The sequence below is a fragment of the Mus musculus genome, chromosome 11 (assembly GCF_000001635.26).
Source record: "Mus musculus strain C57BL/6J chromosome 11, GRCm38.p6 C57BL/6J".
Classification (NCBI taxonomy): domain Eukaryota; kingdom Metazoa; phylum Chordata; class Mammalia; order Rodentia; family Muridae; genus Mus; species Mus musculus.
In genome coordinates this window covers 37,181,836-37,195,046 of record NC_000077.6, presented here as the reverse complement: position 1 = coordinate 37,195,046, position 13,211 = coordinate 37,181,836, and the positions used below count along the sequence as shown (strand labels likewise).

Here is a 13,211-nt window from a genome sequence, read left to right as displayed (position 1 = left end):
GTTGAGACCTAGATACAGCGAAGTCCAACCACAAGAAGGAAAGGGCAACCACATAAAAATTTCTGTGTAAATAATGCAAAGTTTTAAATGTAAAGTGGCCCCTGTTTCATTCGGGACATACTTAAACTGAAACACTCGCAAATTAAATTCAAGTGAACGTCTTCACATTTCCATCTGGGCAATGGTAACCCACTTTATGTAATAGCTTTATACAAGGGTGTAGTTGTTGTCTCCTAAATTTCAGGAAGTTTTGACATTTGAAACATGTTTTCTTCTTTTGAAAGACTCAACTTTCTTTGCTACAAAGAACAAACTAAATAGGTAGCAGCCATTTTTATTCCCGCTGTGCTATGGGGTGTGTATTTTCTGACACTTCATAGTCACTGTGTTGAGATAGGATGTCTCACTGACCACTGTGTATGCCAGGTTGGCTGGATCACAAGCTCCCAGGCATTCCCCTGTCTCAGTCTTCCATCTCACAATATCAATGCTAATATTATAGGCATAGAACATTGTGTGTTCGGGTGACCCTAATTCAGGTCTTCATAAATACACAGCAAACACTTTACCCACTGAGCCTTTTTTTAGTCCTAAAAGAGTAAATTTTAGCATTCTAGTCTATGGAGTGCAATCCAAGGATAATAACAAAAATTCTTACTCTCCCTCACAACTAAACTTTATTAGCAATTTGCAGCTTCCAATATATTAATGCATGACATTGTGCAGTGGTTAAAATGAAGTGGAGGATATTAACTTACACTGGTAAATTCCAGAATTATGCTTGGCTAAAATATGAAGATTCCTACTCACATTATACCTGACACAGACAAGGAAGCTCTATGCCTGAATGAATATAATCCTTTTATTGGTTTGTGTGGACACAAACCATCAGAGGGTTATTTGAAAAATCTTTTGAGACTCAAAGAAATTAGATGTGATATTAATATTACAAACTCAGCATGAGTGCAAAAGTGTAGATAATTTTCAAAGCAAAAATGCATTTAATAAAAATGTCATTCTTTTGTCCTTGTGTCCCTTAAGGATGACTGTATATATTTGCATTGTTGACCAGAATTACAGAAGAAGAAAAAAAATGAGTCAATGAATTAAAATACTCTCTTTTCAAAACCACTCTCTGTTAACATCTTCACTGTTGATCCAGAGAACAGTATTTGCATAGTGACTTGTCCTCGGGTCAAACATTTTATACTTATAAATGCAAATTATTCAGCAAGACTGCTCAGAAGTATTAAGAGCAAATAAATACATATAAATTGATTATTTTTTAAGAAACATCGCAAGTCTAACACTCAATCAAATAAGAAATGATTAGATAAATTTTAATATATCTACTTTCTGAATAGGATAGTACCAATCCAATTAACAGAGATTTGCCAAAGTAAGTGTGAATCAATATTCTAACTACTTTTTATGAATTTAGTCATTAGCTCTAAGAGTTTAAAAACTTACCTCAAGTTTTTGGTAAATCATCAGGAAATTAAGGCATCATGGATATATATGCTTGTTAAATATTATAAGTGTGTTACTGTACTCAGAAAAGAGTCCTTATGGTCCCTTGTTTTCTGATCCTTGTTCTAGACTTGGGACAAAACAATGGGTATTATAAACTAAACCACCTCTCTTTGTTCTCAGAGGTTACACTGTGGTAGAGACTTAAGATCGGAAAAAAAAAAAAACAAAACAGAAGATTGCAGTTAAAGAACATCTCATTGCTTTCTGCTATGTACTCTTTCCAAACCGTTCAAGGTCTCCTCACTGGAGACAAGAAATTTAAATCCCCTCAGCATTAACCCCCGCTTCTGGCTACAATTTAGAACTGCTGAAGCATCTTTGAAAACCCAAGGGCACAGAGGTCCACCTCAGCAGATGATCTCATGGACTTGGTTGGCATTGCTATGTATACCAAGCTTCCAATAACTGTGAATGTTGAGAAACACTGAATTACACTTAAACAAACCAACAAAATATAACTACACATTTTCCTATGGTCACATTCAAAACATAAGTTGAAAGATATATTTACTAATATATTTAATCCAATCCTGTCTAAAATGTCACCATTTAATGTATAACAAATATAACATTATTGAAAATACTTTTGCATTATTTTTCATAATAATTTTTGGAATGTACTGTGTGCATCTTAAACTTATATTTTGATTTCAATGTATGCATAAAACTTGAAGTCGAACCTTAAGTATGAGAGTTGTTTTATAGATGCATTCTTTTTTTTTTAATTAGGTATTTTCCTCATTTACATTTTCAATGCTATCCCAAAGGTCCCCCATACCCACCCCCCGAATCCCCTACCCACCCACTCCCCCTTTTTGGCCCTGGCGTTCCCCTGTACTGGGGCATATAAAGTTTGCAAGTCCAATGGGCCTCTCTTTGCAGTGATGGCCGACTAGGCCATCTTTTGATACATATGCAGCTAAAGACAAGAGCTCCCGGGTACTGGTTAGTTCATATTGTTGTTCCACCTATAGGGTTGCAGTTCCCTATAGCTCCTTGGGTAATTTCTCTAGCTCCTCCATTGGGGGCCGTGTGACCCATCCAATAGCTGACTGTGATCATCCACTTCTGTGTTTGCTAGGCCCCGGCATAGTCTCACAAGAGAGAGCTATAACTGGGTCCTTTCAGCGAAATCTTGCTAGTGTATGCAATGGTGTCAGCGTTTGGAAGCTGATTATGGGATGGATCCCTGCATATGGCAGTCACTAGATGGTCCATCCTTTTGTCACAGCTCCAAATTTTGTCTCTGTAACTCCTTCTATGGGTGTTTTGTTCCCAATTCTAAGAAAGGGCAAAGTGTCCACACTTTGGTCTTCGTTCTTCTTGAATTTCATGCGTTTGGCAAGTTGTATCTTATATCTTGGGTATCCTAAGTTTCTGGGCTATTATCCACTTATCAGTGAGTACATATTGTGCGAGTTCCTTTGTGATTGGGTTACTTCACTCAGGATGATACCCTCCAGGTCCAGATGCATTCTTTAAGACTGGGCCTCCCAACTCTGAATTTTAACCAGTACAGAAAACCACATCATTCCTCTTTGTTTCCCTCCCTCCCTCCTAACCCCCCCCCCCGACATATCCTTTCTTGCTATCTTTCAAAGCCATGCCCTTCTCCTTTCTTTTTCATTACTATTGCCATATTTCCTGGTGAGGGGTTAGAAATACAATTATTTGTGGATATAAGGGCAAATATTTAGAGCTGTGTTAGAGATAAATTTGGTTCAATAAATACTTGTATATTCTTTTCTAAGATCCACGACTTTACTAGCCATGAGTAGTTGGCAAGGTTTCTAGTATCAGGTATGGTTTCCCTCTTGCTCGGTGGGTATTAGTCTAATTAGAGAGCTGTTGGTTACCAACAAGAACACCGTAGAATAAAAAAAAAAGAAAGAAAGAAAGAAAGAAAGAAAGAAAGAAAGAAAGAAAGAAAGAAAGAAAGAAAGAAAGAAAAACTTGGAAGGGCCAAGGGGATTACCATGAGACTCTGTCAGCCACATGGCTGCCTAACTAGGAACTAAACAAGGACAATGACAATAGACATGCCATGTCTATGACATGATAAATACCCACATGGCCTAAATCTCAGGCAACTAAAGGAGGCTGAGAGTGGGAGATCTCATCTTTCCCAATTGGTTATCAAATGCCAAATGGTCAGCCCTGAAACCATGCATACAGTTAACATTTTATAGACTGAGCAGCTCATATTAGAAATGTATATGTATTTATGTAGCATAGTATTGCATATAACAATACTAATAAAAAAACAGAAAAGAGAAGACCTTGGTTTTGAAAGGGAGCAAGAAAGGATATGTAGGAACGCTTAGAGGGAAAAATAAAATTTTAATATCGAGTTCTTTATACTTGTAGAGTGGTTTGTGTCTAGCAGTCTGTGTTCCATATCATTCAAATAAGCATGGTGTTGCTACAAAATTAGCATTAGAATTAAATATGAAGAAATTGAGCAAGTATCTGGCATGATACCTGCTATAGAGTAGACATTTTGGCTTTTGGTTAGTTAGATCTTTTCCCAACCCTACAACCCTCCTCTTCTCTCTGAACTAAGCAGCCCATCTAGTCTAATCTCTATATTAAAAAATGAAATGAGAATGACAAAAACATCCCTGTTTGTATCTCTTGCGTATGATCATCTGTCTAAATTTTATCATGTCGCTCTTCTCTTGTCACTCAACAAACAACATGTCCTGCCTGAATACATTTAAGATGGTTGGCTTGTTGACAGTAACATACATACATACATACATTACATACATACACACACATATATGATATATATGAATATGACATATAATATGATATGAATAATATATATTGCATATATATTTCTTTGCCAGTTGCTGGTTGGGCCACTCGAACAACCCAGTCCATAATCCTGTTCTATTGTGCCAATGCAGTTCTGTGTGTACAGGTTCAACACTCAGTTGCTAGCATTTGAGAATAAGGACATGGGCCCAGCACTTAGATCGGTAGTTTCTTCTAAGGGAACATAAAAGGAACATTGTAGAACAGATCTCCTTTCCATATCAGGATAGGACAGGGAGCGACCCTGTTCCTCTCAGCACTGCTGTGCTACCTGGTATCCAAGTCCTTTCCACTTTGTAACTGTCTCTTGTTCATCAGCTGTTACTTTTTATCACCTGGCACTAACAGCTTCATTCTGTTGGCACAGCTTCTCTAACCAAAGTAGGCCAAGGAGTATATAAATTCTGTTCCATTTTATCATTAAATCTAGACTTTAAATCCCTAATCTGTGTTCAAAGAACCTAAGGTTTCCTAGCCTGAACTGACAAACAGGCTATTTATTTATTTATTCATTTATTTATTCATTTATTTATTCATTTTTGGTAGACTAGTAGTAATGTAGACAATGAATGAGCTTCTGGGAGCAGAGGCCATTGTTATTCTTCTAATAGACCAGTCAACATTTTAAAGAGAGGATTGAGTATAAAAGAAATTGTCACGTATCAACTGTTTTTTTTGTTAAGAGTTCAGAAGAGTTGAATATGTTGTTCATTTCTATAGTAACGACAGGACTTCGTGATTCGCATTACCTGTTGAGAAACTTTGAAGTATGATTTTATTCTCTGTAAGGAATTATTTTACATTTCCAATTTTCAGCATTTTTTTTCATTTTTCTTTTATAAAGTGATAATGCCTTTGGAGGTCAAGAAGCTTAAACTTCTCATTTAAAGCTTTAGGAAAAAGGGTCTAGGGAATGTTCTCAGGCTCAACCCAGGTCACTTAACGAGACAGCCAGGACAGGTCTATCTGAACTCAAGTACCCTGTCGTACACTGAAGCTCTGGACATGTGTATACACTATACTTATTCTTATGTAAAATTATATTAAAACTACAAAGACAACTCTATTTGCACTATCAATGTTCCATATAAAGGTTACTTGGGAAATATATATATATATATATATATATATATATATATATATATGTGTGTGTGTGTGTGTATGTATATATACATATCTTACATATATCATGAAATTACTTATATATATATATATATATATATATATATATATATATATATATGAGTATATATAATATAAAATTAGAAAACAATCTTCAGGAAAAAATAAACAAACGAAGTTATACTTGCTGACATTTTATCCTGAGTATAGTACAAATTAATTATAATATTATAGTTGATTTGATGACAAAATCTTGCAGGCAAGTATTGCTACTGTTAGTTCTAAGCATACAAATTTACATATATGTATTTCTATTTTATCATCTTCACTTTTCTTTCTTGGCCATAGGTTAGCAGTATTTTCTTGAATACCAAGTAATACAATCTTCATGCTGGCATTAAAATTCCATAGAATAAATATACTATATTTTGTCAATATGTCATATATAGTTCTATTTTTTTATGAGACATTAAAGCTAGCTTCCTCATTCATGTCTTGTTAGGGAACTCTGTACACTGTTTGGTTGAAGTCAACTCCTAATATTGGAGTTATTGAGTCTCTGCTTATGAAAAGGCATTGTTCATTGACATTGTAGTAGATATTGTGAGATTTCTCCCTACAGTACTCTTTGTATTGATTTACCTATGACTTCACTAGCATGGTTTATGTTTAACTGAACCACACAAAAGGGTATATTTGATTTTCATATCTCTGATTAATACTTCCTTTTCCTTTCTAAACTTCTTTTGATAAAGAAAGTATAGGAAAGCACTAGAATTTTTCTTATAAGTGTATAAGAAATCAATATAATAGATTTGCCAAATGTTATATGTACAAAGACTGAAAGAATTTGTTTGTCATATATATATATACATAAATATATATATTATTCATATATGTCTATTATATCTGTTTTCATATATATCTATTCTTATTATTTCTATTATTTTTATTTTAAAAGATTGAGCTTCAGGATAAAAATAAGCCAATTTATATTTGCTGACACTTTGCCTTGAGCATAGTACAAATTCACTATGATATTATAGTTGATTTAAAGAACTTGTGAATGTAAAGGAATACAATAAACATCAAAAACCATGCAAGCAAGTATTGTTATTGTGTGATATAGGCAGAAAATATAAAAGTTTGCACATGAAGTTAGGTATTTTATTTTATACATCGTCCCCATTTTCCTTGATCATAAGTTACCATTATTCTCTTGAATGCTGAGTAATACAACCTTTGTGTTGCATTCATATATATGTGTGACACACATATATGTGTATGTGTGTGTGTGTGTATATATATATATATATATATATATACATATACATATACATATACATATACATATATATATATATATATGAATGAATACACTTTCTTCCCCCACCTCTCCTTACATACACACATACACGCATCCTGGCATGCTCAGGTGCATCTCTATCCACCAGACCAAACTTTATCACTAATGCCACCATGCAGTTGGGGAGTGCACTCTGCTTCCTTCTAGATCTAAATTTTGTAACTTACTACATGAGAATGCTTTTATGAAAATACCCAGTAAAACCCTTTCACGTTTATCAGTTTTGAATCTGTATTCTTGTTTATACATCTTCTGGTGTTATCGCTGGAGATTTGAAAAACAATTCTTAAACTTCTTAACAGTAAAGAATGAAAATTACAGACCCTCACTTTAATTAAGCTGAATTATATTTCAGTATTGTCTATTCTACCTCAGACAGCAAATTCTCTTTTATTGTTTGTCATATATGCTCTGGGCATTTGTGGTATCATGAGCTTTGATTGAGTAACTCCCACCCCACTGTGATGTGGTAAATTCTAGTATGAGAAATAGAGTTAAAATATTACCTTCCTCTCAAGTATACTATCTAGTCACTTAAACCCTTGGCCTTAAATATTAGTCATACCTCATGTGTTTTTCTCATAGAAGGTAATAGGGAACAACCTCTGAATTTAAATGTTCCCTTTTGCCCTCTGATGACTCCACATGGTCACATTAATATTTTAGTTTATCTGAACCATTCTGGCAGAGCAGATATGGGGCAGGTAGCTCCCTATCTCTACTATCAAATGTCTACCCACTCACTTCAGATCCACATTCAGTCCTGGAGTCCAAAGAAGTGAACAACAACTCTAAAGCCCTTCTTTACTGACCTTCTGATAGCTGGCAAGTCACTTTTTCTGCTAAGACCCAGTCTGTACATCTCTAAAGTCACAGTAGTATTTCCATCTTCATGACAAAGTTATTACTGCCAATGGAGATGGCCACCATTGCAGAATGTTTGTCTGAGATCCTGTGGCCAGGGCTTTTGCTTGTTCTCACAACCTTCATACAGTCAGCACCCCAGGTTTATTATCTTCACAAACACCTCTCCAATATCCAATCAACAATCTTTATTTTAATTTGGTTTGCTTAAGCTTCTGCCTAAGATCAATGTACGGCAGGTGCGATTCAGGGACCTGGCTGAACCTTATTAAGGTACTAAAACCTCTCATCCCTTTCTGTCTTTAGTGTCCTGAGGTAGAAGCAGCCACCTAGGTGAGTTACCTGTTCTACATTTTGAGAAAGACAGTCAATAGCTTCTCAAAATCAAAGCAGTGAAATTTTACATCTCCCAGAGAATCACTGAACATCCTGTATAGATGATGATTTTCTAACGCCACATTCCAGGATCACATGACTGACTGCCGTTTTCTACACGACCCATTTCTTCCTACTCATCGCCGTCTCAAAAGCTCACACCTCTGATTGGTGAATCAGTGCAAGCTAGAAGCCAGCTTGGTTTTCTTTGGCGTCTACGAAACCATATTAATTAGTTTACACCCCTAGATGGTGAAGACTTGTAAATGGAAAACGATAGAAGAGAAGCCAATGTCATTCCTGCATTTTCCTCTCATTTACCTGCAATGGGTTAGCCCCTGACTAGCTCACACACTCTCTCCTGTTACTTCCACCATGTCCTCTGTGTTTTCTAGGTATCCAGCTTTATTTTTCTATTACTTGCCCAGATCCTGATGCCAAGAACTGTGGGGCTCTGTCCTCTACGGACTCACTCTTTTCCTCTTCCCTCCCATTTGTTTGTTTCATCTTCCTGACATTTCTCTTTCCCCCACATTCTAGAGCCAGATCCTTGTTTACATCTTTGCCTCTCTCCTGGCTTCTGTCTCTATAGTAACAAAAACCTAAAGGAGAAACAAGAAATGCTGGGTTCTATCAGCAGGGGGCAGGAGAGTCCTGAGAAGAACAGGGAAGGAGCGCTACAGAAAGCCAGAGATTCCATCTTAATGTGTGAATGATTGCTGATGCCTGCTAAACACCTTTCTTCCCCATCGTTTACCTTCTCTTTCCTCTTGCTTAGAGGACCACTACCTGCAGTATCCTCTGGGGTGGAGTAAGATGTTAGAGCTGATGATCATAATCTCTGGTCGTCTAGTCTTGTTTCTGGCTGTCTACTACCTTTGCTTCAGACGCTGCTCTAGGGTTGTCTACCATGCAGAAACCTGCATGCCATCACTCCAGCAAGTCTTAACTTTGTAAACTTCAATGGGACCCAGGGACATGTAGCCTTTCAAAGTCATCCAGGCCTTCGGGATCTCTTCTCTAGAGAGGTGTCCCCGTACCCACTAAAACTGCTGTTTAAATATGGAAAAGCTCCGCCCCAGAAAAAGGGTAAGATCTTCTGAAAGGTGCCTCCCACAGTAGTAATTATCCCCAGAATCCCAGATATCTGCCTCATAAATATCATCCATTTGAGATACCCGAGGATATTTGTTTTGTCAGTTCAATGACTAATTTGGGGAAGCTTTGATTTCCACCAAAGCTATGACAGATGTTCAAGAGTACAGATTTTAAAAGTTCAGAATTTTGATAGACATCAATCTTGAGCCATGACTTCCATGTCCTCCTTGAATTAATAAATGTGCAGATGTCTACATGCTTGAGTCTCTGCCTCAGTTGTGAAATATATTTACAGAGAGATGTAATTAAAGTTACAGCAAGAACAAAATGAATGAGTTTCTCAGATCAGAGACCCTTCTTCAGCCTGCCTCATTTTATCCTGTTGCCTATTGTGAGTCTTGTAAAAAAAAAAAATGCTTTGGAGTCTTCGGGGCTACTTAGAACTGAAATGACCCCCAAGAAGGTCCATTTCACAGGATCAGGCTGTGAACAGCAGGGCATTGTCTAATCTTGCTTTGCCATAGTTAGAAGATAGATAGCCATGATTGCTGGATTAAAACACCCAGGTATGTGAGCATTAAATTCAATGTTTTGTCAGAATTCCACAGAGAACCAAGAAAAGGATATTAATTTTAAGTGAATAAGTACAATTTTACTCACGGTCTGGGGAATATTATAAGATTACAGGTATAGCTAATTTTAAGAACTTTATGAGCTTTTGTAGAATGCATACTCAAGGGTAAAACCAGCAAGAAATTGCATGTATATTATTGAACAACAAATAAACCACAGTAGAGATGCCGAGTGGTGCAACTGGAATCCTGCCCTTAGAATTTTGGTGGAATGCTGTCCCTCAAGCTTTATTGGGACCCATGTTCCTAGAGCCTTTGCTTTGGGGTTTTGTATTGTCAGCGGTAGTCATAAAAGAGTTAGGGTCATTGGTGGGAGGACTTTATGAAGGGACTGAAACCCCTAGAAAGTAAAATCATTGAAATAAACTAAACACCCTTGTGTTTTATTAGCTAGTGCTTTTCATAGCTCATAATAAAGTCAGCTGAGAAGGTCACTGCTTGAACAGTGCTATGCATATTATAGTGTCTGACTTCTCAAATTGTTTATAAGCAGACAGGGTGAGGATTTTAATAAATACCTGGCCAAGAGAACTGTTCTGGTATATATGCTTATGAATCAAGCAATGAAAAGTTGAATTGGATTCCTTTCCCTCTCTCCCCCTTACCTGCCTTCACCTGGGGGCAGCAAGCTCCAACTGAATTGAAACTATGATTACTATACTCTTTCTCTTCTTTCAGTATTTCATAATTGTAGAAATCATGGGGGCATCGCAGAGCCATTTATGCATTTTCTTTCTAATTCAGCCCAAGGAATTTTTCACTGTTGTCTTTGTCAGCTTTATCCATTTTTTTTCATCAAGTTGCTTTATAGTGGAATACAGGGATCCCACAGGAAAAAAAAATGTTTATCTAAAGGACTTTTTTCCCAGCACAAACCTTGAGGTGTGAATACTAGAATCAACATCAAGTGAGTTCATGGAAGCAGTGTAACAGGAAACCATCAGCAAGGTAGAAATAATAAACACAGAAAGCACAGGGGCTTTTTGGAACAGTGTCCACAGTGTGGAAGACAAGACACAGAAGTGTTAGCACAAAAGGAAAGTGTGTAGTAATGTGTGTCTGTGTGTGTGTGCATATGTGTGCACGTATGTGTGTATGAGTATGTGTATATGTGAGCGCATTTGAGTGTGTATGCATTCAAGTGGGCTTGTGTGAATGTGTGTGTATGTGTGATGCATATGTGCATGCATATGTGCATTAATGTGTATGTGCACGTGTGCACGTGTATGTATATCTGTGTATGTGTGTGTGTGTGTGTGTGTGTGTGTGTGTGTGTGTGTGTGTGTGTGTGTGTGAGAGACAGAGAGAGAGAGAGAGAGAGAGAGAGAGAGAGAGAGACTAATATCTGCAGGAACAGCACTAAAGTTAGAGGCAAGAGTATATTGTGATGAAGCACATATATAATTCATATCTTTGTATTCATGCTATTTTGTGGAGAAATTCACTTTATGAAATAATGAAATTCAGTCCAATAAAACTGAGCTAATATACAACACTGCTGATGTACAGTTATTTTTTTTCCGCTTGATTTATGGAACAAGGTGAGCAGGATAAAGTAGTTTGGCCCAAGTTCAATTTCTAACCATTTGAACTCCATCTTTCAAGCTATAGGCTTGGGCATTGAACTGTTGCTTATGTTTGTCTTCCTTAGATACGAAGTTAATTATGACAAGCTGATTGTGGTCTTTAGCACTGATGAGTGGCCTTTCAACAGCTTGTTGGCAATTTCACTCGCTACTTATTTTTGTTGAAGGTGCAGTTTAAAAACTGAAAGACGGCTAATCAGTTTAGGTTTATTTTACACTGATTTTGTACATTTTCTTCTTGTCTTTCATATGAAAATATATTACAGGCGTTTTGTTCCTAATTGTAAAAAGAGAGGGCCGTGGAGCTTTCGTAATGGCCTCAGTTGAAATGAGGCAAGCATGCAAACAGGAGTAATTTAGCTACATTTTCTTCTGCAATGCTGATACTCATTAGAGGAAGCCTTTGTCTTTAGTAAGTAAAAGTCCACACACTGCAACTCCTCACCTACTATTCAGTGGTTGTGACTTGGTGTTCTTTTCGTAGGAAAGGGGTTTGGTGGTCACATTTGGCAGAATCGGCAACTGCTATCACAACCTAAGAGTCTTTTATTTTGTGATGATTCTGGGGTTTGAACTCAAGACCTTGAACATGCAAGAAAAAAATCTACCCATGGGTTAGATTTTCATCCCATATGTAAGAGTCTTACATCATGAAGTGGGATTTATATTTTTATTTTTTATTTTTTGCAATTTTTTAAAAAAAGTATACAAAGAAATCAAATTAAAGGCTTTGGTGTAAATCATGTCCCATGGATAGTCTGCATAGAAATATTTAACTGTTGCTTACTATAAGTGGGTTTGCTTTTTTAAATTCTTAAAATAATAATAGAAATAATTATTTGCCTCTGTAAAACTTGAGGTTTAATACAGGTTCTTATATCATATTTGGATAGAGTAGTTGGTGCTTGATAAACTGTAGGAGATGCAGGAAGGAGAGATAACCAGGAACATCAAACTCGTCATCAACTATCTCAGTGCAACGGAAGCAGTATATAAAGTATCTCCATGTGGTTTCTTCTTCACAGACTACTCAAGATGCCTGCCCCAGCTAACTGCCAATGGCTTTTGACTGTCACAGCTTGAGAATGCAGAAGCCAAAATGGCTTCATCTTTTCATAGGTTCTCTTAACTTATAGATGTTATAGCTAAGACAGCCCAGATCAGAGGCCTGAGTTAATGGGGACATTGAGAAAGGACTATCACAATTTCATGGCCAGCCTGAGTTGCAGAATGCAAAAGGTAAGCATGGAGAAACTTAGTGAGACCCTGTCTAAATCGAAAGGTAAAAAGCAGCCTGAGGATGTGGCTCAGCGACGGTGTTTGCCGAGTATATACAAAACCCTGGGTTTATTGTCCAATGCCACACAAGAGAGGCTAGATTTAGATATAACTAATGCCTTTACATTAATGTCCGGGATTGTACTATTCATTCTTCATCCAGTTGGGAAAAAACAAAAAACAAAATGGAAAACACTTAGCTAAGAAAGAAATAGATGTATGTAAAACTTTCAAAAGTGGTTTGGTTTTGTTATTTTTATTTCCTTCCAAGTACTTCTGTATATAGCAATGCTGAGACCTTTTGAATCTATAAGTCCTGGGGTAACTGGACTCTGTTTCACTTATTATAAACTTGGCTCCCAGGAACCCTTAGCTGCAGTCAGGATTAATACTTTCTTTAAGTATCCCTCATCAAATGGTAGACAGGTCCAGCAGTATAGATACATTACAACTTTTGGTGCGTTTCATGTTATAAGTGACAGGGTTTTCATATTTCTTGGTTTGTAAGCTAATCTATATGCCCTCATGAATATACAT

At 36.7% G+C, this 13,211-nt stretch overlaps 1 protein-coding gene across 13 annotated transcripts in view; it reads left to right on the top strand.

Annotated features, from left to right (window-relative positions):
• The window catches only part of Tenm2 (teneurin transmembrane protein 2), a 1,230,398-nt gene that overhangs the window by 42,007 nt on the left and 1,175,180 nt on the right, over positions 1 to 13,211 (top strand). Inside the window, exon 1 of one of the 13 annotated variants that reach the window (XM_006533289.1) lies at positions 6,859 to 9,169. The exons of the other annotated variants lie outside the window; for them this stretch is intronic. The gene's annotated coding sequence lies outside the window, so the exon portion shown is untranslated. Of the gene's footprint in view, positions 1 to 6,858; positions 9,170 to 13,211 lie in introns of those variants that run through there. 13 annotated transcript variants of the gene reach the window in all.